Source organism: Globicephala melas, chromosome 5, assembly GCF_963455315.2.
Source record: "Globicephala melas chromosome 5, mGloMel1.2, whole genome shotgun sequence".
Taxonomy (NCBI): domain Eukaryota; kingdom Metazoa; phylum Chordata; class Mammalia; order Artiodactyla; family Delphinidae; genus Globicephala; species Globicephala melas.
In genome coordinates, this window is record NC_083318.1 from 38,883,134 (window position 1) to 38,909,847 (window position 26,714).

Consider the following 26,714-nt stretch of genomic DNA (forward strand, 5'->3'; position numbering starts at 1 on the left):
TCAACGTGATACACCATATTAACAAATTGAAGGAGAAAAACCATATGATCATCTCAATAGATGCAGAGAAAGCTTTTGACAAAATTCAACACCCATTTATGATAAAAACCCTGCAGAAAGTAGGCATAGAGGGAACTTTCCTCAACATAATAAAGGCCATATATGACAAACCCACAGCCAACATCGTCCTCAATGGTGAAAAACTGAAAGCATTTCCACTAAGATCAGGAACAAGACAAGGTTGCCCACTCTCACCACTCTTATTCAACATAGTTTTGGAAGTTTTAGCCACAGCAATCAGAGAAGAAAAGGAAATAAAAGGAATCCAAATCGGAAAAGAAGAAGTAAAGCTGTCACTGTTTGCAGATGACATGATACTATACATACAGAACCCTAAAGATGCTACCAGAAAACTACTAGAGCTAATCAATGAATTTGGTAAAGTAGCAGGATACAAAATTAATGCACAGAAATCTCTGGCATTCCTATACACTAAGGATGAAAAATCTGAAAGTGAAATCAAGAAAACACTCCCATTTACCATTGCAACAAAAAGAATAAAAAAAAAATAAAATAAAATAAAAAGCATCATTTTGGGGGCATTTCAAATAAAACATTGGTGGCCAAAGCAGTATTTCATTTTCTTGGATTTCAATCATTTATTTCTCGAAGAAGAATTATACAGCTGCAAAAAGAGGATTTTCCTTTCAGAAATCAGGACAGCCCACTGCAAGCAGTGTACTCCACTCAGCTCTCTAATTACTGTCATGCTGATGGAGGTTAAATATTTATGAAGAATGTGCTTTTTATCACCCAATCTAATTTTTAAACTCAGATTCTCTAATCTCACTGAGATGCTCATAACCTGTGCTTTTCCCCCTTTCCTTTAGGTTTTTGGCAGGAGTAAAAGATCTCTCTACTGTCATTTGTTTGGTAAAGAATCACATGTTGGTGGGCATGAATACTGCGTAAAGGGTGTTGCCAAGAATGGGGAGTGAAAGAAATTGACAAGAAATTACCCTCAACTCAAGCAAAAAATTGGTTCACGCAGAATAAGCAACGCTGGAGAGAGAATTTGCACAGTTTAACTAGTTCTGCCTTTTCTCAGCATTGTGACCCTTTGACAAATTAACCTCTCTGAGACTTGGTTTCCTCATTACTAAAATGAAGATGATTTTGTTTTTTATACCTGACTCCATGAATAAACTTCCTATGGTGTCTGTAACAAATTACCACTAACTTAGTGGCTTAAAACAATACAATTTTTTTTTTATCTTACAGTTCTGGAGGTCAGAGGTCTAAAATGGTTTAGCGGAGGTGGCTCTCTCTGGATGCTCTAGGAGAGAATCCATTTAACTTCCTTTCCCAGGTTCCAGAGGCTGCCCACATCCCTTGGCTCATGGCCACGCTTAACTTCAACCTCTGCTTTCATCATGACTTCTTCCTCTTTATCTCTGAGCTTCCTGCCTCTTAAGGACCTTTGGGATTATAGTGGACCCACCTGGATAATCCAGAATATATTCCCGTCTTAAGATCTTTAACTAAATCACATCTGCAACGTCCCTTTTGCCATGTAGGATAACATTGGGGGATTGGGACACACACATCTTTAGGGACCATTTTTCTGCCTGCAATGTCCCATATGGCTGTTACGAACATGGCATAATCCTTGTAAAGCACTTAACACAGTGCTTGGTACCTGGTAAAGTATGAATAAATGCTGCTCTCCCTGACTTGTCTCACTGTTGTTTCCAGAATCCTCCTGTATCTGCAGGAAAATGTCCCAGCTCCCTGGTACAGCCTGGGAAGTACCCAGAGACTCATTCTGACACTGGATGTCTTGAGTTAATGCTCCACCTACTCAAAATTTACTATGTCCCATCCAACCCCCTTCCTTATGCATCAGACCTCCATGCTTTTGTTCAAACTACCTCACAGAATAATCTTTCCATCTTTATTAGATGACATAATTCCATTAATTCTATAAGACTCAATTCAGATATTACCTTCTTCTGAAAGTCACCCCTGAGCCCATACCTGGCCTGTTCCCTCTTCCCTAGCCTGGCCAAATTCTTCCTCAGAGATTTTCCAACCTTGGGCTCTCCCTCGTCTCCTGTTTGTCATGGGACTTACCACACTGTCTTGTGATTACTTCATACATATCATTTCCTCAGTGGACTGCATTTTCTCGAGGGCGGGGCCATCTCTGCATCCTAAGTGCATTTCAATGTTTGCTGCACCATTTTGTGCTCAAGTTTGTTACTATAAAATCCCTCCGAGCAGTGGATGAATTGTGTTGCTATCCAAGCTGCTGTTCTAGGCAATCAAACAATAGCAATTCTAGCTAGTGGCAGAGGCCACATTGGGGACCTATACTGACTTACCGAGTGCTTTAATATTGAGACGAAAAACCTGAACGACTAATACCAGCAATGTATGACATGGGGATTCCAAGGATGTCGGCTTAGAGGCAAACTCACCTTGGGAATCATCGGGACAATAAGGAGGGTGGATGGTTTTAGATGCAGTTTAAGTGAAAGTCTATACACTGACAAGATGTGTTGGGATTTACAAAATGGTAAGCCCTGCTTTCCAGACAGGCAATCTTTGCTTTCCAGGTGTCTATAATCCCACTGAGGAAAATAAATATGCACACACTAAAATGGCAAGGAATGGTCCAAGTGTATAAATTATATGGAATTGACCATCAGTAACTGAGACCCCAGGAGGAGAGCAGTCACATGGCTCAGGGGCAACACTCAGCTTTAGCGGCTTCCAGATCTGAGTTTGAATCCTGTTTCCTCCACGTGCTCAATATAGGACCTTAAAGGAGTCTCACCACTCTCTGAAAGATGATGTAATACATTTGAGCAGTTTATTTTCTATGTGCCAGACACCACTCTCACTACCTTACCTGGGTTGATTTACTTAATCCTTACCTTCACTCTATGAGATTATGTTCCTCTTCATTTACAGAAGAGGAAACTAAGGCACAAAGTGATTCAATTATGTTCCCAAAGTCATGACCCCAGTATGGGAGGAGCAGGAATGTCACCCCACACCATCCCTCTGTGTTTCTGCCTCTGTGCCGTGCTCATCTGACCACCTCTCAGAGCTGTTGCAAAGGCTGAACAGTGCAATGGATGTGGAAGAAGTTGTGAGTTCTTGGGACATACCCCAATGCAGAGAATGACTCCATTTCCCTCCCTCAACCCCTTCCTCTCAACCTCACTTTGTTGGCTTAGGTTGATAACCTTAGGATTTGATCTGCTCTGAAACATGCATAATGATATTGTATATGATTTGCCTACTTCCGTTAGCAGTTGTGAGAAATCAAGTGAGATCACAAAGATTAAATGACTTAGTCGTAGGAACTGAACACATTTTTATTGATGTAGTTAGTTGTTCATGTTTCCACCGGTATTCTAGCTTCTATTCTTTTATAAAGGTTCCTAAGTTTTCCCAGACCATTCCAAAGCTTTGTAAATCAACTAAGTTATTTCACTCACTCAATCATTCAGTCATTCATTCAACAGGTGATTATTGCCTACCTTTTTCGTTCCAGGCACTGGGGGGTTGGTATAAACAAGACAGACAAGGTTTCAGTTCTCACAGAGCTTACTTTATAGTAGGGTGTCCACAGACAACATACAAGTTAGCAACTAGATAAACAGGGTAAGTTCAGATGAAGGCAACTGCTAGGAAGACACTACAATAAAGAAATGTGACAGAAAATGGTCTATGTGAGCAAAAGTATGTTAGAGGCAGGGGTGTGCACAGGCCTTTCACAGGAAGTGACTGAAGCTAAAATCCAAATGGTGAGAAGGATGCCCAAGGTCGGGGTGTTTGAGGCACAGAAGGAAAACCAGGGAGAAAGGGAGATGGAGGTCATTTTGAGGTCAGAGAGGAAGACAGGACGCAGATTAGGGAGGGCTTTGCAGCCAGGTCAGCAGAGGAGTGTTGTGATCCGAAAAGAAAGTTTAAAAACTCTCTCTGGCTTTTGCATAGATGGTGCATGATGGCAGTGGGGTGGGGCATGGGGAGGGAGATGAAGGTACTGAGACCAATTAGGAGGCTATTCTTATGCCCACGTGAGAAATCATAGCTTGGAGTGGGTGTGACAGCGACGGCTTCAACACACAGTGTCTAGTATTTGCAAGTGCTCTTTTCCTATATGGCATGAGCCCTCACCTGGAATGTCGAATCTGTTCCATCCAAAACCACATCAGATACTTCCTTCCGTCCTCACATAAGTATCTGAGCATCAGTCAAGAGTGAAAACTAAAAATTTATCTCCAGATGAATTTTATACTCTCATCCCAAAAGCTCAGCTTTCTACTTCAACAGACCTTTAGATGTTAGGTTTTGTCAGATGTGTATATTTTGAGCAAAAGCAGAAGCAAAAATTAACAAATCTAGTGTAAAATATGTTGCCACCATTTCATCTCTCCTTCCTCAACAGAGCAGAGCATGCCACACTGACTATAGAGATTAACTTCGGTTAATTTTTGGTGATCTTAGTTTCTACAGTTTCTTAGTTTCTGCATTAGTTTCTACAGTTCTCTCTTTCCCATCCATGGGATTAACTTGTAATGTTACATTTGGGGAGCAGCTCCACCCTCTATTTCTAAATTACCTGCTATCCCTCTGTGCGTGTCATTGAGGCCCTCGGTATCCCTGTAGAGCTTTGGAGACATCATTCCTTTTATGGGTTTCACCTCATCATCACAAAATGTACTGGTCATTCTAACCTTTCTTCAAGAGACAAAGAAGGCAGGAGTCCCTCCAGGGACTGTTTTGGTTTTTTCTTGTTTTTTGTTTTTGTATAATTCTCAACGTGTAGGCCATGGGGATGGGAGGCATAGAGTGATTTCAAGAGCTCTTGAACCATATATGTACTATGCTTTGTCTCTACCCCAGATAAAATACCTTGCCCTTTATAAGTTCTAATATTTTTTCAAATGCATATTAATGATGGTTTGTGAAATAAAATCCTGACTCATTTTACATTTTTATTAATACATGACAGTCTTGTATTTTTTTTCAATACTTGGATATTTAATTGATAAGCACTTTCCCGTGGTGGTTGCAAAACAGACTTTTAAAAAGGTGTTTCACAGTCCAAAATGTGATGATTCTCTGAAGTATGGGCTGGGGAGTCAGGCATGTGGGTTCTTGTGCCTGGCAGACTGTGGACTCCATGAGGGCAGGGTTATCCCTGACGCTGTCTATGTTTCTCACATCGCTGAGCACAAGCTCCGGGACCTCCTAGGAATGAAAACAAAATCACATTCCTGGGTGTTCACACACTCTGTGCATTAGACTTGGGAGGCTGACACAATTCATTTTCCGAAACCCAATGAAGGAGGTATTTTCATGAGGATGATTATACTGATGGTGAGAATCTTCACTTTATAGAGAAAGAAACAGGTCCAGAGGAACCTGGAGCTCAGAAAGATTAAGTAACCTCCCCCAAGTTCACAGCATCTCAGAGGCAGAGTCCAGACTTGAGCTCTAAAATGTGAATCAGAAGCTCTCGGTAAGACCTCATGCTGTTTCAAATAGAAATGTGTCAAATCAGTGAACGAATGACTCACCTTACAAAGCCGAGTCCCAGACATCTCAAAAATCTTCACTTTCATAGCTGGGACCTGGGACCCTCTTCAGGGCTTCATGCCAGCCTGAGAAAAGGTGGAGATTCAAAAGGAGGGAGGGAGGAGGAAGTGTGGGATGCTATTTGCTTCTCTAATAGTCCTGTGACACCAATATTTAATTTTCTCGTTGAGGATATTTCCCGTTGTGTCAGCAGAGCTAAGGAAATTGCTCATTGCAGAGAAGGGCCATATTTATGCTTCTGTTAGGGAAGAGCAGAGTGATGCTGTTCACTGACACAGTTCGTGCCCTCCGCTGAGAGCCGACAGCAGCACTGACGTTTATTATCCACTCTCTCATCCATCCTCCCCCTGGCCCTTCAGGACAGGCAGCCGGAACTCTCCTTGCCCTGCTCTAAATGAGGAGCCAGCTGTCCACATATTCCTGTGTGCCTTTGGGCAAGTCACTTTCCTTCGCTGAGCTCATTTTCTTTTCATCTGTAAAAGAAGAAAATTAATCTTATATTATATGGTGATTTTGAGGATTAAATAAGACATCAGGTAGAAAGTTCACAGTACTGCGGTAGTACCTTATAGATTTGACTGATTTTGTCATAGGCATTGGTAAGTAGTGACATGCAGGTAAAAGCATGGGCCTGGAGCCAGTTCTGCCCAAGATCAAGACTTCAGTCTGTCACTTACCAGATTTGTGATGGTGTCACATCTCTGAAATTTGTCATTTGCCCCTGGGAAGCCACAGTATGGCCATTTCTTTTCTCTGGAACCCTTCACTTGCCTCTCCACCTGCAGGCCCACCTCTGGGCTAGGTCAATACTCAGGGTCCAGCATTTGGTCAGCAGGTTCTGGGCTTACTCCAACCTGCAGGTCACCAGGTATCGGAGTTGTTATATTTTCCCTTGTGATTTAGGTCTTGTCAAATGCAGCAGCCTCTTCCCCAGAGGCTGAGCCCTGTCCTGCTCTTACCATCGGGGATACTTACTGATTGGCTAAGGAGTGTCCGTCACAGGGAGCAAAAAGGTGGACAAAACATAGTGCCTGCCCTCAACAAGATCAGATTTTAGGGAAGAGAAAAATAAAGGAAAAATACCAACCATTTATTTGGATGTTTACTGCAGGCCAGGGACACTATAGTACCTTCCTTACAGCCAGTTCTGAAACAAGACTTATTTTTATAACACAAATGTTTTCCAGCATAATTGATATATCAGGGAACAATTTGAGCATAACACAAATTTTGTGTTTGCTTAGCAGAATTTTGTCCACAAGAAGCATTAGATAAACAAAGAAAACTGCATCCATGTCAACAGAGACATATGAAAATAAAAAAACGAACACAAAACGTACCTCAGACATCCACCAACTACCCAGTCCCTCGCGTGTGCCCTAAGCCACACTCTCTCATCCACATCCTGTGTTATGACTTTCCACCCAGTTTTATGCCTCTCCTTCCTCACTTCTCCATCACTCACAGTATACAAACTTCAGGTCTTTTTCAAAGTCAAGGGCCACATTTATTGAAGTATTTTATTTCTTATCTACTTACTACGTGTAAAGCTGTGCCACCACTTTTAAGTTCCTATCTGGTTCTTCTTTAAATGTATCAGTGATGAAGTTTTTGAGTGCTGTGCCAATAACTCCATGCTTCCCTTGAGCCCTGTCATTTTTATTGCATGATTGTGCATAGTGTAATGATTTTTAGGGACTCATACGTCACATTACAGCAAAATTGACTGTATATAATCTCATTTAATTTAGCTTCATAATAGCAGGTGGGTATTATGTCAGTATTTACTAGGCGGATATTATTTTCACCAATAACATCTGTGGGAACTAGGGCTTAATCCAGGTTTCCATCTACTGCTTGGTAGAGCTGAAATTAAAACCCAGGTTAGTCTGATGCCCAAGCATGGCTCTTAGCCCCGGTGCTTCCAGAACTGAAGAAATCTACTTCCCTATTACTCAAGAGATTCACAGAAGCAGGATCAGCTTTTCACAGAGCGTTTGAAGATTTCCAACTACAATTTTCAGAGCTTGGATGCTATCCAGGGGAAAGTAAAGTGTCATACAGTCCACTGCTTCTGTTTAAAAGTTTATCACATCTCAGAGAATGAAATCCAGGTCTTCCACCTGGAAGAATCGAGGTATTCATTAGTTCCTTTCCCCCAAGGGGTTTCACTGTGATTCAGGCATTGCTAGGTGTGTGGATACTGAAGGAAGCAGACATCTTCCCCACCTCACTCTGCTTAGGGTCCAATGGAGGGGGTGGAGGAGGAGACAAGCCCGGGGAGACAGGTATCACGCATGCTAAGAAATGGAGCATTCTAAACTGGAGGGTGTGGCGGGTAAGGTCAAAGACTGCGGGAACCTCCTGTAAAATAGGTGTCAGCATGCAGGAACCGCGAAGGGGAGGGCTGGGGATAGAACCCAGGTATACCTTTGGATTGAGCAAATGAGAGAGACACGAGACATAGGGGCAGGCGGTCCAGGGAAACCCTTTGGAAAAGTTTCACTAAAAAGCAGTATTGGGCTTCCCTGGTGGCGCAGTGGTTGAGAGTCCGCCTGCCGATGCAGGGGACGCGGGCTCGTGCCCGGGTCCGGGAGGATCCCACATGCAGCGGAGCGTCTGGGCCCGTGAGCCATGGCCGCTGAGCCTGCGCGTCCGGAGCCTGTGCTCTGCAACGGGAGAGGCCACAACAGTGAGAGGCCCGCGTACCGCAAAAAAAAAAAAAAAAAGCAGTGTTAATAGGTGGGGGCATGAGATTATGGGATCTTTCATTTAAAATGAGAGGAAATGAACCTGCATAAATGCCAAAGCGAAGGAGAAGATTGAAACCTCTGCTGGGGGCAGGTGATTGCTAGTAGACCCCAGCCTCCACACCCAGGAGTTCTCTTCCTATCCTCCCGCACCCTCGGAGGCCGGGGGCGGGCGGTTCAGAGCATCTTCCCTCTGATCACGCCTCTGTGCCCCATCCCCAGCAGCCAGCATCCTTTGAAATGAAAAGGCTCGTGGGTGTGTGTCCCGCGTGATTCCAGCAGTCTGGCTGCCTGAGCAGCCAGGTAGGACAGGTTCACCCAAAACCACCGGCCTCACACTTTCCTTCTCATCTTTAGTCGGCCGGATCGGCACCTGAAACAGGGAGGAGCCATCATCGAAGGCGAAAACCATGACGAGGGAACCCCATGTGCTGACCATGAGTGTGATGTGTGGCTCTAGCTGGAGCTGGGTTCCCTAGTCTGGAACCAATTCTCCTTCCTTCTTCTCCTATTGCCCCTGCCATCTCCTGCAATTGCTGAAGTGGATGTCTGCAAACATTCGGCTGAAGTAAAAGCTGGGCTTCCATTTCGATCAGCTTGTGGCAACATCAAGCAGAGTGGGGCAGAGATTTGGAGCCAAAAATAAAAGGTTTGCATTGTGGTCGCCCTACACCTAGACATGGCAATTTTATAGCACACAGATGATGATTTTTTTAGTTGAAGCTGAAATTCACATAAATACAGTTAACCATATTAAAGTAAATAAATCAGTTGTTTTTGGTATATTAATAATGTTGCACAACCACCACCTCTCTCTAGTTTCAAAGCTTTTCATCATCCCATAAAAACATCCTGTACCTAGCAAGTAATCAGTCCTCATTCCTCACATCTCCTGGTAAATGCGTATCCATTTTCTACCTCCATGGATTTGCCAATTCTGGATAATTCATATAAAAGGAATCATACAATATGTGACCTATTGTGTCTGGCTTCCTTTATTTAGCATAATGTTTTGAGGTCCACCCAAGTTGTAACATGTATCAGTACTTCTTTTTTGGCCTCATAACATTTCCTTTTATGCATATACCACATATTATTTATTCATTTATCATTGATCGATATCTGAGTTGTTTCCATTTGGGGGCTATTACGAATAATGATGCTCTGAACATTCATATACAAGTTTCTATGTGAATATATGTTTTCATTCTTTTGGGGGGGGTGGGTATATACCTAGTATTGGAATTGTTGGTCAGTGATTCTAGAGGCAGGGCAGGAATAAAGACGCAGACGTAGAGAATGGACTTGAGGACACAGGGAGGGGGAAGGGGAAGCTGGGACGAAGTGAGAGAGTGGCATGGACATATGTACGCTACCAAATGTAAAATAGATAGCTAGTGGGAAGCAGCCGTATAGCACAGGGAGATCAGCTCGGTGCTTTGTGACCACCTAGAGGGGTGGGATAGGGAGGGTGGGAGGGAGATGCAAGAGGGAGGAGATATGGGGATATTTGTATATGTATAGCTGATACACTGTGTTATACAGCAGAAACTAACACACCATTGTAAAGCAATTATGCTCCAATAAAGATGTTAAAAAATATTTTAATATTAATTACATATTTATTTTAATGTGTATTTTATATGTTTATATATAACACAGTAAGCCCTTAATTATATATATTGTTTCTCAAGACAACTCTAAGTAAAATTAAATCAGTTTAAAGAAAATATCAAATACAATGGAAATACAAGTGGTAGGTATATGTGGCCCAGACTGCGTAGGTGATACAGGAATTATTTGGGAAACACTTAGGCAGACAAATAGCTCAATGGAAGATATTCAGTCTCCTCATTCTTAAAATAGGACATAATAACCACTCATGGGTTTTTATAAGGTTGAAATTAGATGACAAATGTGAAACCTCCCCAGTGTCCTCAGCTTAGAGGTACAGATGGAATCCCGTAAGCATCGTTTACCTATCTTTCCAGCATAATCATATGACCTCAGTTCCCTTCAAAGTGCCCCCTATGTTGCAGTATTATTTCTGGGAATTTTTTGAGCCACTGACACCCAAGATGGAGACATAGTCCAGGCCATCTCAAACCTATAAAACCCTCAGGTGCCTAGTTGGTTTGGTGCAAACTTCCAACTCCCCAACAGGCTTCCAGAGAAGAGTTCCCTTTAGCTTCTGCTCCAGATTCTTCGACTTCTAAGTTTGGCCCATAGTCTGTGGCTATAGCCGTAGCTATGACTCCCCCAATGCCTATTCCTCTGCCTCAGACTTCAGCCAAAAAAGGAACAAGTCCAGTGTGAGCAAATTGATGCTTGCAGCCCAACCCACTCAGCCCCTTTTAGATAGAGCAGGGCAAACCTGAGTTCCCCATAAGAACAACTAGAGTCATACTGGCACATGGTAGGGGCTTATCAAAAGTTCTTCACCTCCCTTATTAGGGTTTGAAATCCAGGTGCCCTGACAACCCCTCCAGGGCTCTCACATGCCTGAGGCATGGTGACATCTCCCTGGTCTAATACTCATGAGTAGCACTTGGGCAGTCACAAAGTACCTTTCCATATATCTTCAAAAATTCTCATGTACCTCCTGGGAGGTTTGCAGTATGAGCTTCCTCTCACAGATGAGGCAACTGAGACTAAAGAAAGGTCAAATAACTTTGCTATCACTAGAGATAGTCACTGGAAATGCCAGATATTATAAGCTGAATTGTGTCCCTCTCCCCCAAAATCCATATGATGAAGTCCTAACTCCCAGCACCTCAGAATGTGACTATGTTTGGAGATAGGGTCTTCAGATAGGTAATTAGGTTAAAATGAGGTCAATGGAGTGGGCACTAATCCAATAGGACCAATATCCTTATAAGAAGAGGAAATTTGGAGACAGGTAAGCACACAGGGAGAATGCCATGTGAACAAAAAGGCAGAGATCAGGGTGATGCTTCTATAAGTCATGGGATGCCAAAGATTGCCAGCAAACCCCAGAAGCTAGGAGTGGGGCATGGAACTGATTCTTTCTCACAGTTCACAGAGGGAAGCAACCTTGGTGATACCTTGATCTTGGACTTCTGGTCTCCTGAAAGGTGAGACGATACATTTCTATTGTTTAAGCCCTTAGTTCACAGTATTTTGTTATGGAAGCCCCAGCAAACTGATACAGCAAGATTCAATCCCAATTCTATCTTAAAGCACAGCACTCCCACACACCTACGAGCAGGCTTAGAACAAAGACTATACATATGTGCACGCACACGCACGTGCACACACACACACACACACACACACACACACACACACAATCCCTTTAAACCACCAAAAAATTTCAGAAACTAAAGTTCATGTACAACTTTCAAAGGATTACTACTCAGGCCAGCATGTAGCACCTGTTAAGTTTTATTTTATTCACAGTTCTAAGTAGTTTGACAATATATTTTCCAGCCAGTTAGGAAAGAGATGAACTAACATGTACCAGGTACTGTGTTTATGGTTTACAGTTACTGTAGACCATTTGCATCTAACAAAACTCCTCTGATTTAAAATGTTTATTCCAACACTTATGGTAAGTTGTGTCTAAGAAGAGACAGGAATTCCAAAAAAATAGTACCCCAGAATAAATAAAGGGAAAATCTTACATACATAAACATATCCTCAGGGGACTACACATTTCAATGCAACTTAAGGGTACATATGATGATTGTACAAATATCATGAACATGAAAATAATTTTCCAGGAAAGTTTTTCCATCTAAGAACACAGGAAAATGTGATTCATTGTTATGAAAGAATCCATCAAGAATAGTATCATTCTAAATGTAAAAGTTTAAAGGAACCAAGTTTTACCAATTCCAAGAAAATGCTTCACTCTAGAAAATGTAGTTTCCTGAGATTCAAGAAGGTAAGCATTGTGTGAACTCACATTACCATGTTCTCTCCTGCAATATTACTTAGGCATAATCACCTGGAGAACAAGGCAAAAGAACTTAAGTTACAGCGGTGTAAACAGTGTTCCCAGGAAGGTCTCACACTCCAAGGTCTCCAAGATGCCAGAAAGGACATCTCCTCCAGTCCACCATGGTATTTGGAAATAAAAACATAACCCCTGTAGTCATCTTTTACAAATGTTCCCTATTTGATGAGCTATCAGGAACCAAGTACAAAATAAAACAACAAAGACCCAAGAGAATGACCTGAAGAGAGACTAGGATGAAACAACACAAGACAGGAACAACTTTTTTCAGGAAATAAACGTGGGTGCAAAATAGTCAATTTTATTTTTCTAGAAATCAGCTGAATCTTTATACCTTTGCACCTGGCGGCTGAAAACTCCAGCTAGGCACTTCCAGGTAAACATTGCTGTGTTAGTTTTCTGTGGCTGCTGTAAAAGTACCACAAGTTCCTTTCATTTTCTCATAGTTCTGGAGGCTAGAAGTCCAAGATCAAGGCATTGGCAGGGCTGACTCCTGGCTGTAAGGGAAGTATCTGCCACAAGCCTCCCTCTTTGGTTTGTAAATGGATGTTGTTTGGGTGTCAACTGTAACCCCCCAAAATTCATACGTTGAAGACTTAAACCCCCAGTACTCCAGAATGTGACTGTATTTGGAGATAAAGAGGTGATTAAGTTAAAATCAGGTCCTGTGGGTGCGCCCTGATCCAATAACATGACTGAAAGAGGAGAGTAAGAGACAGACACAAACAGGGAGACTGTGTGAGGACACAGGAAGAAGACAGCCTTCCACAAGCCAAGGAGAGAGTCCTCAGAAGAAATCCACCCTGCTGACATTTTGATCTCAGACTTCTAAAACAGAATCATGAGAAAATACACATCTGTTTTTCAAGCCGCCCAGTCTGTGGCACTTTGTTACTGCAGCCCAAGCAGACTAATAGAGTCATCTTCTCCCTCTGTCCCTTTACATTGTCATCCTCCCACATGTGTCTGTCTCTGTGTCAAGAATCTTTCTTTTCACTGGATAACCGTCATATTGTATTAGCGGCCACACTGATGGTCTGATTACCTCTGTAAAGACTCTGCCTCCAAACAAGGTCACGTTAAGAGGTATTGGGCATTAGGACTTTAACACGTATCTTTTGGCGTCACACTTTCAGCTTTAAACGCTGTTGAACTATTCTTTTTTCCAAACTGCACAACTTGGCCAATAAACATCATAAGAGAGAGGGCTTTAGTTTCTTCATCTATGAGGAAATGAGGGGAGTGAACACGTGACACCGAGCTCTGACTTTCTATGACCCGAAGCCACCGTGACTTTCCTTAAATGCTTGCACTGTTTCTCTTCAAGACAATGAACCTGATTGATTCCTGCTAGATTTAAGGAAATGGCCTCTGGGTTTCCCTTAACTTTAATTTAGAGTGATTCCAGTGTGGTAAAGGCCCCGTTCATATTAGTGCTTTGCTGAGGGCTACGTACAGTATGCTTGCTCACGAGAGGAGGACAGGAAAAGTGCCAAGAACAGTATCACAGGCGGCAGGTTTGGGCAGTGAGTCAGTGAACAGAGGCTAATGCCTGCAGAAGGGATTTGTTGTAGAGTTTGGCTGACATCCTGCCATCAGTTAGGGCAGTTACCAGTGTTAATATCTCTGCTTGACAGGGTATAAGTGAAGGAAACCCAGGCTTCAGAATCAGACAGCCCTTAGTCACGTTCCTGCTCTGAGATGCTTGAGGCCTGTAACTCTGTCCAAGCCAATTCCAACCAAAATGGGTTAGTGATTCCTAACCCATTAAATTAAATTAAATGAGGTATGCTCATTGACTTTTAGTAAATGTCAAAAACATACCAAAAAACAGCAAATCAAAAAATACTGTGTCCTTTCCCTGTCGTGCAACTTACGTGAGTCTTCACTGAAGAATCAGTAAACTTAGGACAGTTATAAAGAAAAGGAAAACACACTAGCTATACCTTCCTTGCCTCCATGTTCACTGTTCCTGTATTAAAAGTCTTCAATGAGGAAAGATCAGTATAATAAGCCATTCAATTATGAATTCATTTTTAAAGCAGGGAAAGCTGATTAATTTGTTAATGGATGAGTGTACTCACTGGTTAATGAATTTTATAATTTGGTTAAATTCTGTACCTGTTCAATGAGGTTTTATTTTATGCATATTCACTTAGCACAGGTATTCATTTTGTAAATGGCATTTTATGAATATTTATTTAGCAGAGTTTCACTTTTCAGCATAGCAATGTATTTAGTACCCCTGTATGAATTTTGCCATTCTATGGAAGCAGTAAGAACGGGAGTTGTGATGCCTGCTCTGTGCCTCTACCCTCAAATTGAGGGGTCTGCTTTTCAGAACATGGCCTGTTTCGTAAAAACAGAAACAAAAACAAAACACAGTGCAAGCTGACTATTATAGGAATGAAAGAAGCAACATCAGCAGCTAAGCACAAAGGTGGGATTCTTAAGAGAGCAGACCCAATACACTGTGGGTTCAAAGATTTATATAACTCAGTTTTGCATACATTTTGATATAAATTATTGAGTAGCAATGCTGCTGGGGAATTTCATTAAACAACATGAATTAGCTCATGTAATCTTTACACTACCACTAATGATGGTATGATACCCATTTTACAGATGAGATAAGTAAGTTGCAGATGAAATAAATTTCCAAAGTCACTAAAAGTGGTGAGGCTTAGCATGACCCCATGAACTCTGAGCCAGTGGGTCAGTCATTCTTTGTACAAGAATGGGGACAGGCTTGAAGCAGAGTAGATGGATTGTGACACAGTAGCAAGGGCCACCTGGAGGGAGAGGAGAAAACAATAATGATGAGAGTTTACATTTATTGAGGGATTATTATGTATCAGGCACTTTACATGTAATATCCTGGTTAGTCCTCAAAGTAAACCACTGAAGTGGGTGTTATATTCTCATTTTATAGAAGAGGAAACTGAGGCACAGAGAAGTTAAGTAACTTGTCTAAGTTCAAAGAGCTTACAAGTGATGGAGCCAGGATTCCAGGGTCACTTTCACTCTGCTAGACTCCCACTGGAGTCTGGGGCTGAGGCTGCAGACACGTTTCCTGTCCTGAGCAGACATAGCTCAGACACAGGGACAAGTCTTGTTCTTAAAGGATGTCCTGGGGTCCACTCAGGAGCTGGAGTGTCATAGACTCAAAGGTAGGGCTTACAGATTCTTCTCAGGAGCTGAAAATAAATATTTTATTTGCCTTTTAGTTTATTTATCACTGGAAGACACATGTGGGAAGAATGTCTAAAATGGCATACTATAGTATAGAAGAGTATTGAAAAGTAATTAACACAATCGTATGGTTCATGAAAGCCACCAGTTTTCATAAGAGCACAGAGCCCTTGCACCCCAGCCATAAGTCCATCTCACTGTGATGCAGTCACCTACTCAAGGGCCAAAAATTCCCATACACTTAGCATTATGAAGGAATCATGGCACATCACGTGCATAAACCTATGCTTGTCAACATCAGAGCTTGTCATGCAGAGAGATACATTAAGAAGTAAGCTAGAGAACAAAAAACATTTTTAAGGTTTTTAGAAATCATGACATATTCAACAAAATCCCTTTTAAGAAGACAATTCAGTAAGATGCATTGTTCTTCAGAGAATAGTATAATTCTTCCAGAACTTATAGGAACAGGAACGAGTACCTGCTGTCTGTATTTCACAATGCAGGTAATACCTGAGGGACCATCCAGTGGGACTTTCCAGGTGTTCTAGTATATTCCAAAGGAGCCCTTTAAAGACCAGGTAAGCAAAGAAATGAACACATCCAAAGGAGTGCTGTGTGGGACCTAAAATTTGATTTCTCAACAAAACCTATATTTGATGGAGATAATTAATAATTATTTTAATTTAAAATAAACAACCAAAGGAACAAAAACCTATAACAGTCCATTAATTATATAAGACACGAGTGGAACTTCCAAGTTCTAACAGGCCATCCTAGACTTTCTTGGAAATTAAAACAGTGGAAATTCTTTGTTAGAAGTTCTTGAAAACCCTGAAGAGCTTTGAACACTTAACAATATGGAAAGAGAAGAAATGGGTACCAAATTAATGAAAATATCATGGACAATACCGACAATTTATTTAGGTTCTTCTGCTTGTCAGCAAGGAGGCACTTCATTCATAATTTCATTTAATCCTCCCAAGAAGAAATCCCAAGAAAGGGAACGTTATTATCCTTCTCTAGTGGCAGGAAACAAACACAGAGAAGTTAAGGAAACTGTCTAAGGTAACACAGCTCATTATCAGTACAGCCAAATTCTCACCTATGTTACTCTAAAGGTCATTCCAGCCCCCAGGATAGCACACTGCTTCTCATTTTCAATTTTCAAAATGGCCTAAAAATTGTTTGTTTATTTTTTAACTTTTTAAGATGGATTCAAGTAATGAATGATTAGAAATAGTTGAAAGTACAGTACTTTGTTGAAGATCAGATCATAATGAGAAAAAATTACCTCCAGGATTCACTTTTTTCCCTTAGAAAAAGCAACTTTTGCCATAAGCTGGGACTGTAACTCAAGTGCTTGTATGAACTTGATTATCAAGTTCATAAGATATTCTGGGAATGAGATAAACAAGTTGGGAAATCAAAATGAATTCTCTTGAATCCCAGGAATATAAGGGAAAATGTCAAATCTAGACAGAGCTTCTGAGTAGGGTGTCCTGAGTATATTCATTGGCAATTTCATAAGGGGAGGAGTATTGCAAATGATAATATCTTATGCACTTGTGGGCAATAGATTCAAGAGAATCAATTTAAATAAATCAAAAAGTGGGTCCAAATAGGGGAGAACCGTATTATTTATAAATGGCTTTGTGGATCAGCTAGTGTCCTAGACCCTTAAATGTTCACTGAATCCTCCAAGGAACCCATGAGTTGGGAATGGAGATTCTCATTTTTTTTTTCATATAATTAAACAAAGCCTCAGGGCAGTCAGTGTGTCTGAGGTTTCACAGCTGGGAAATGTTAGAACTGGTTACATTCACATCTGTCTAAGTTGTCTTAGAAGAATGAGAGTGAAGAGGCATCTGAACACTGCTCCATCATGAGGAATGAAAGAAAGTACCAGAGGTGTTTTCCTGAAGAGCAGAAGTCTCGGATCAGATACAAGAGATGTCTGACTTCAAGTCAGGCGAAATAGATAAAGAAAGCAGGGATGCTTTGGTTAAATGAGGAGAGAAGGGGTTCCAAAAAGGTGTTCCTAGGCAAGTTAAGCTAGTCAGTAACACAAGAGGCAGAGTAGTAAACAGATAGTTGAGTCCAACTGCCTGGGTTTGAGCCCCAACCCAATTCTGTGAACTTAGGCAAACACCTGAAACTCCCAATGGCGCATGCATTAGTTTGGGTCCACAGAGAACCAGATGTCAAGATGGGATTGTAGGTGTAAGACATTTATTGGAGGAGTGGATTAGTATCAGCACAGGCTGCCATAACAAAATACCATAGACTGGGTGACTTAAACAACAGAAATTTATTTTCTCACAGTTCTGGAGGCTGGGAAGTCTAAGATCAAGGGGCTGGGCAACTGGGTTTCTAGTGAGAGCTTGCTTCCTGGCTTTCAGATGGCCACCTTCTGGATGTGTCCTCACATGGGAGAGAGAGCGAGAGAGAGAGAGATTAGGAACAGGGGAAGGGGATATAACACAGTCCATAGCATGGAGGGAGCAGAAAGTAGGCAGAGCCTTCCCCCTATGTGGATCTGATATCTGTGAAAGAAGAAAAGGGAGGAAGATTTGAGTAGGAAGGATCTTTTACTGCAGCCCACTTTCAAGAAAGGTTAGGCCAGGCTAATAAGTATTTTTTTGTTCTTTTTTTAGCTTTATTGAGTTAAAATTGACATATAAAACTGTAAGATGTCTAAAGTATACAATGTGATGATTTGACATTCATAGACATTGTGACAGTGCCCCCATTAAGTTAATTCGTACATTCACCACCTCACATATATACCTTTTTAAAATTTCTTTTTATTTTATATTGGAGTATAATTGATTTACAATGGTGTGTTAGTTTCAGGTGTACAGCAAAGTGATTCAGTTATACCTATACATATATCTATTCTTTTTCAGATTCTTTTCCCATTTAAGTTATTAGAAAATATTGAGCAGAGTTCCCTGTGCTATATACTAGGTCCTTGTTGATTATCTATTTTATATATCGATATAATAGTGTGTATATGTTAATACCTAACCCCTAATTTATCCCTCCCCCCACCAACTTTTCCCCTTTGGTAACCGTAAGTTTGTTTTCTAAGTCTGTGAGCCTGTTTCTGTTTTATAAATACGTTCATTTGTGTCCTTTTTTTTTTAGATTCTACATATAAGTGGTATCATACGATATTTGTCTTTCTCGGTCTGACTTACTTCACTTAGTATGATAATCTCCATGACCATCCATGTTGCTGCAAATGGCATTATTTCATTCTTTCTTATTGCTGAATAGTATTCCATTGTATATATGTGCCACATCTTCTTTATCCATTCATCTGTTGATGGACATTTAGGTTGCTTCCTTGTCCTGGCTATTGTAAATAATGCAGCTATGAATATTGGGGTGCATGTATCTTTTTGAATTATGATTTTCTCCAGATAATCTCCAGGTGATTTTCTCCCAGGTGTGGGATTGCTGGATCATATGGTAGCTCTAATAGGTGTTCTTGAGATAGTCACTCTCTGGAGGAGTCTTGCATCTCACTATGCAGTAGAGTGTCCTGTCATTGGGCTGGGAGTAGCCCAAGGGAAGTGTGCTTTTGGCACACATGGTAATGAGAGCAAAGGGGCAGCAGCTGGGACTATCAGCAAATTGTGCTCTTACAGAAGAAATCTTAGTGGTACATTTCCTTGGCTGCTTCTGGGCACAGATTGGAAGATACTAACCATAGTGCATAGTTCAAACAACACTTGGCAGGATGAAATGAGTTAATATAAAGTACATGGCTCAATGCCTAGTGCATGGTGGCCATTTAATATTCATCAGCTCTTATTAAAATGTGCTTCTCATCCACCCTGGTCTTTGGGTGACAAACGTAAAGAGGGCCAATTACATATTCATCCCAGGTTGTGTTTGTTGATCATCAGCACCCACACTTCAATTAAATATATCATTGGTTTTATTGCTTTGTAAAAATCTTCCAAAGATAATCAGTGTGAATGCTGAAAATTATTATTGCACTGTAAAAGGAATAAAGAGCTCAATTTTCCTGACTTGAGGCTGGTGATCATAATACACAATTGCAGCTGCATTGGTTATTTATATGTTTCTAGTTCAGTGGAGGTACCTTAGAATTACAAAATCTCAGAATTAAATGGAAAATTTTAAGCCATCTGGTCCAAACACCATGCTCTGCTTGGATTTCCCAAAGAAATGATCCTTCAGCCTCTCTTCACCAACAGCAATGATGAAAAACATACTCTTTTATATGGTTGGATATTCTTTTTTTGACATGCTTTTCTCCATAAGGATGGTCTCTCGGGACTGTATTCTCATTTCCAGTTAGATTGAGCCAATAGGTTTAGCCAACATCCAGCAGGATATTGGTGGGTGAGAGGAGAGGAGTCAGGCTACTTCTCTCCTTGGGTCCTGTCCTAAGGGTGATGTAGGACAAGCGAGTCCCCGATTGAAGTCACCACTCCTCTTGAGCTAGTGGGTGCTGATAGCCATCTCATCGTGCTCTTTTACTAGCTGTGGTTATCACATTATCCTTCATGGTTCTCCCATACCTGTGTAGTTAGCTCCATTTATAAGCCCATTTCAAACAACCCCAGTTTGAATTTGCCATCTGTTTCTCATTGGTACCCTGACTACCACAGACTGTTCCTAACTAATAGAAAGGTCTCCCTTACCAAGGTGATGGGACCCCTTGTTCCATTCCTTGGAGTCACGCAGAAAGGGTCCCATGTATCTTTCCAAATAAAAGTTCTTCAAGTCCACAAGGCAGATCTTAATAGAAACCTAAAAATCTGGACATGTTCAGTCTGAGGCTTTTGTGATAAAGATTTCGAAAGCATTTCAGGAAAAATCAAATTTGAAGCTAAGTACTTTCCTTAAATATCCTGCTGAGCTTAACAATCCTTTGTACACCTTCCATTCAAAAAATGTCTAAGACTTTTAATAGTCTACTTATATTTCCAGTCTTCACATCTTAGGAAAACACTTTCCCTTTGCTCATTCTTTTGTGATGCTAGATGCTTCCTCTGTGTTGAATAAAGTATTATAGCCTTTAATTTGCCCTCAGTTGACTATGCAAAAGCTTCCCCTGAAGACAAATTCTACATCTTTAATGTTATTATATGTTTTCATTTTAAGAGACCAGTAAAAATCGGGGGTGGGGAGAAAAGGAGAAAATGGAAAAAAAAAAAAAAGAAGAAAGACAGAAATCTACAACCCCACTATTCAAACCACTCAGTTAATAGTTTCCTGAATAATTTATAGTCCTCTGAATGTATAGTAACCATATATTTATTTTTAGCCTGCATTTTCTATTTAACTTGACAAGCATTTTCCCATATTTTCATGTAGCTTTCTGAAAAGCTGCTTGAAGACAACATAATACACCATTGCATGTCTAGGTCACAAGTTACTTGACCATATCCCATCATTTGATAGGTAGGTTGTTCTTATTTGACTTTTTAGAACCTTTGAGTATTATAATATTTGTTACAATAAATATTTTTGTAAGTAAGACTTTCCGTTGTTGTTGCCCTTGATTTTAGTTTTCTTCCTCAGGTTTCATTCTCAGGATTAACCCTAAGTACCAAAATGTTTAACCAATCATCCATCTCTCCCTGGAATGTGTAAGAATTTCTGTACAACCACATCTTGGCCAGCAAGATGTTGCTATCAATGCAAACTCTGCTAGTGTTTCATTTCCAACATTTCTGGAATTGTTGTGGTCTTAGCTAATACTGAATCAGTTACACAAATGATTACTGACCCAGAGGCTTGAAAAATTAATGGTTAGAGAGTGTTTTCTTCACATCAGGATTTATTCAGACCTTATGCCAGGTGGGCTGATGTTTGTAAAATATTCAAGCAAGGTCTCTCATTTTATATATTTTGTAATAAATACATTTTAGATTGATATATAGCACATGTGTGTCTTAATAGACATAGTTGCTTTCAATATAACTTTTACAATATCTGTATTACAATATCACTTCAATGCAATCTTTGTTCATAAGTCTTTGCTTCAGGTATTGCTATTTTCTTAACAGAGATTTATTGCAGCAGAATTAGTGAGCAGAGGACTCTACTCATTATTAAGGACCTTGATATATATTGTTCAATTGCTTTCTGGAATGATTTCACCATTTGAACTTGAGATTATATGAGCATGTCCTAATCTATCCATAGATCTTTATCAGTGTTAAATATTACACACATGTAAATTATATATGCACATATATATTTAAATATTTAATAATTTGGTGGGTGAAATTGTCATTCACTTTTATTACAATTAATTTAAAAATTATCCCTGGAGTGTTGGAGCAATTATCTATATCTTTGTTTAGTAAGTATTTTACCTCTAGGGAGTATACATTTTTCCCTCCTGCTTCTGGAATTATAGGTGGACCTTGATAGAAAGTCTCCTTACTCTACATATACATTTCTTAAATTTGGCTACACAGTCCCTCAGTTTCTCACTTTTCAAAATGAAGAGAACAAATAGCATAGGAGCCCCAGAAGGAGAATGTCCAGCTGGCTGGTGGTTATCAATGCATGGCTTGCTAATATTCTAATTCCTCCCTCTCTGGTGCTGTTTGTGGTTTTGGCTAATGCTTGTTCACTTACACAAATGGTTACTGACCCAGAGGTTCAGGGTATCAAGTTTTGAAGTTTAGCCCATTGTGGGCTTGGGATGCCCCTGGTTTCAAAAGCAGGTCCTTCTCTCAAAGTGGAGAAAGAAAATATTAAATGAAGGCAGGTAGAAGAACACCAGTATCTATGAACTATCTATTAACTATTCAGATATTCTTTCACCAAACCTTTTTTTTAGCGCTTCTGCTATGAGGTCGTTGCTGTGTGAAGTGCAAGGGAGACAAGGTGACACAGGAATATTGATGGACTTTGTACCTGGTCAGGGACTCGGGCCCAGAATTGACCATGACACTGAATGGTCAGGCCTGCCCCAAAGACGATATTCTTAGAAAGTGCTTTGAGGATGCCATGGAGGTGCTAAGTCCTTCCACCAGTGAGGACCAGGGAAAGTTAAATCTAAGAGGTGACATATTAGCAGGGCTCTGAAAGCCATGGAGGCCACTGCTGGGTAGCAAAGGGAGGAACATGTTTTGAACAAGGCATAGAGGCATGAAAAATTGTGGCCCTGTTTGGGAATCTAGGCTAGGGTGTCTGGTACTCTTGTGTCTTAAAATGTGGCCAAGAAAGTAGACAGGTAGAGAAAGAAGACAAGAAGGTAAAGGTGGACCAATCTTGCAAAAGGCTTTAAATGCCACATTTAAAAAGCAAAAAGCAAGCTTACCTGCCATCAATGGGCAGCCATCAAGGTTTGTGAGTGGGAAATAATTAATACCCCTCCAAAGATCACAGTCAACATAGATAACTTGAACTCCATGCAAATGCCAGCTAGCTACAGAAATGGAGCTCCCAACACCATCCACTTGCTTTCTGCATAGAGGTTCCCATCCCTTTATTTACTGACTTTTATCTAAACCTCAAAAACACATTTGTGTTTATTAATGACTGTCTATAGTATATCACAATTGTGACATTTGAAAACCTGAAGTCATTTGAATTATGACATTGCCAAGGAAACAACAAATTCCTTTACATTTGAAAGCTTCCCAATTCTATCTGCCCCCATGGTGTTGGAACAAGAGCTTAAGGGTTTTCAAACTCCAAGCATGTTTCATAGGAAGAGGAACCAAGCATGAAGTATTTCAAACATTAGCTGTTGTTGTTTTTTTTTTTTTACACTATGAATATGTCAAGGTCTTCAACAGGAAAGGTCCATTGTCTCTAGTGTAGTGATAGTAAAATACATAATGTGATATGATTATGCACACTTTAAAATGATGCATGTGCAGGACAGGGATGAGAGCAGAGCAAAAGGGAAGACAGACTCAGTGCTGTATGATGGGGAGAGTTGGATGCAGGGTGAGACAGTCCTGGCTCAAACCCCAGCCTCAGTGTCCTCTCCTCTAAGGAATCATTGTCAAGGTTCAAGGGGACAGAATATACCAAAGACATTAATGCTGAATCCAAGCAAGATCTCATTTACATGCAATCTAAAACCATGGTGTCATGAACCCTACTGACTTGATTACAGGGTCTCATTTCCTCTCATCAGCATCTTCCAATTCTTTATTGGATCCCCAAAAGGAGTATATCATACACTCACAGTTATCAACTAGTTACCACAGCCTGGTCGGTTGTTTGTCTGGTTAAGCTTAGGTTGTATCATATAATGTAAGGTTTCTACAATAGCGACACCCCTGAATCTCAAGGGCTTGACACCCACTGTCTGTATGGCTGGGGAGGAAAGGGCTGGGATGTGGACACTGGCCTCCCCCCAATTCAGAGTCACGTTTTCACTGGATCCTAAGAAAACCTTGCTCCACCCAGAATTCCACAAAATCTCCCATGAAATCAATTCCTTCATCTACCCTCTTCCATGTCTCCTCTCCTGCACGCAAGTCTCAGAAAACAAACTTTCAAACACCACTTCCATCTCTCCAATGATAAGGTATGGTTTGCAGAACATTCTAAATCCATTTCCTCTCACTAGTCCCTTGCCAGGCTCCAACTCTAGACCAAGACAGCCTAACTTAGCCACTCACACCTCACCAGTGACTGACCAAGATAACACGTGAAATAGAAAATGGATTTGCATTTCTAAACCCATGCTGAAATCCTGTCTCTAAATCCTATCAGGATGGAGGGGTGACTTTTCAAGAAATAAGATTTGTAAATAGATGCTCTCAGGACAGAGGCAACAAAGTTGTCCTCCAGTTTCCTCCTCTAAGAGCATAACAAGATGGTTATGGCTTTTAAGTGATTATTTTTCTGGCTTCTACCCAGGACAATTTCAAAAATTTAAGGTACTAATTTCAGCCAGAGCAGCCTGTTACTTAAAATCTTGGCACAAAGAAGAAGAAGAAAAGACAGAAAAAGGAAAAAGAAAGAAAGGAAAATGAAGGAAGGAAGGGAGGGTGAGAAGACAACCCTTTCTTCTTTTTCTTACCTAGGAGAAATTATAGCATTCTAGAACTTGTCAGGAACATAAAGATCATCTAGTTCTATGACCTTTTGCAAAGAAGGAAATCTGAGGCTCAGAGAGATGAAGATATGTATCTAAAACCACAGAACCAGTGAATGGATGAACTGAAATTTTGTACAGCAATTTCCACAGTCCCCTGTTGCCTAGATAAACAACAGCTTAGGTAAGAGGTGATTTTCTGGCCCAAATTTGAATTGCAGAATCCAGCCTCCCATTTGTATAATGGTACTTTATTTTTATGCTCGGAGAACAGCGCTTGTTTGAGCTCCTGGCCACCCGCCAGAGGAGCTGGGCTCTGGACAGGCATCATGGGACTGCAGTGAATGGGAGGGAGGCGCCCAGCTGGGAGGAGAATCTTGGCTCTCTACTGAGGAGTGTGTAGGAATCCTGCACAAGAAACTATTGAGAAATCCCTTTAGGATGGTAAACAACATCAAGTGCAGAATTGTAGGCCAGGATGAAATACTGATGTGAGCAAATAGTCAATTAAAAGCCCTACTTTGTTACTCTCTTTGTTCTTCCTTCTCTTCTTCCACCTCCTCCATCTCTTCCCTACCTTCCTCCTCCTCCTTCTTCTTCTTCTTTTTCTCTTTCTTTCATAAACACTGAGGTGACTTATACTTTCATGTATCTAAACCTTAGCTCTTTAGACATCTACTTTACATAGAATGTATGGTGGTAGAGTGTAGAGAAACTGTGTGTGTAACTGAGGTCTTTGCCAATCCTTCACTCTTCTTCTAGTCACTAATCAGTAAGCTTGTGCTGCTCTGAACAGATACAGTATATAGAGCATGGAACTGGGGGTCAAATAGACTCTGTTCCAGTCTAGCTGTGTGTCATTGAGGAAGTGATTGGATGTCTCTGATTCCCACTTTCCACAGCTGACCATAGGGACAAACACAGACCACAGGAAATCATGAGGGTGAAGTATGAGATGCATTCCATCCCTTCATTCTCTACCTGTGAGAGATCTTCAAAATTTGTCCCCCTTTTCTCCCTGGGGTAAATTTCTATGAGACAGATTTGAAAGATCATTTGTTCATTCATTCACTAAGTGTTAACAGTAGGGCTCAGGCACTGTTCTGGCTCTGAGGGTTCAGGAATAAACAAAAGATGCGAAGTCCCTACTCTCATGGCGCTGAGATTCTAGCAGGGGAGGGCGGTAAACCAACACCAGAAGAAAGCTTCATGATGGAAAAAACTTTACTTTTTATCTACTGTGGCATTCCCTGTCCTGTGAACAGTGCCTGGCCCACTAGATGCTCAGCTAATATCCATGGAATAATTGAACAAATTACATTTGGCACAAGAAAACTGAAATAAGAGAGATGAGTAAAATATATATATTTAACCTACAAATAAATGTATATCATCTCCAGTAATGATCAGTTCTATGACAGACCTCTAGAGCCCTGTGGTAAGCTGAATAATGACCCCCAAAGATGTCCACACCCTAATCCTCCAGAGTCTGTGAATATGTCACCTTCCACAGCAAAGTGACTTTGTGGATGTGATTAAGTTAAAAATCTTGAGATGAGGAGATTATCCTGGGTTATCTGGGTGGACCCATTATCTGGGTGGACCCAATGTCATCACAAGGACCCTTGTAAGAAGGAAGCAGAGATCACCTGAATAAAAGGTGAGGTGATATGGGCCTGCTCGTCAGGGAATGAGGACAGTCTCTAGAAGCTAGAAAAGAAAATTAAATGGATTTTCCCCTCAAACCTTCAGAAGGAATGGGTCCTTGACCACAGTTTGATTCTAGCTCACTGAGACTGATTTTGGACTTCTGAGTTCCAGAACTTTGAGATAATAAATACACATTGTCTTAAACAATGAATTAAGTTTACACTAATTTGTTATAGCTTCCATAGGAAGCAAATATAAGCACCTTGATGGGTCTTCTGGCTTGACCTAAATCCACATGTAGGTGAACAACCCGTTCCTATACAAGGCAGACACTCTGATTACATACATCATCTGCTTTTGCTTGCTAAGGAGCTTTTTTTTTTTTTTATCATTTATTTCCAACTGTTTGGTCAGTTAGGCTCAACTCATTAAGGGAAATTTTTGTCAAACAGAGCTGACAGAGTCATGG

The 26,714-nt window shown here is 40.8% G+C and overlaps 1 protein-coding gene across 2 annotated transcripts in view; it reads right to left on the minus strand.

Moving 5' to 3' along the window:
* Window positions 1-26,714, minus strand: part of HS3ST1 (heparan sulfate-glucosamine 3-sulfotransferase 1) — a 95,704-nt gene that overhangs the window by 27,046 nt on the left and 41,944 nt on the right. Inside the window, exons 2-3 of one of the 2 annotated variants that reach the window (XR_009563962.1) lie at window positions 5,598-6,089; window positions 3,607-5,268 (exon numbers count right to left, since the gene is read on the minus strand). The gene's annotated coding sequence lies outside the window, so the exon portion shown is untranslated. Of the gene's footprint in view, window positions 1-3,606; window positions 5,269-5,597; window positions 6,090-26,714 lie in introns of those variants that run through there. The other variant, XR_009563963.1, reaches the window with a different exon arrangement.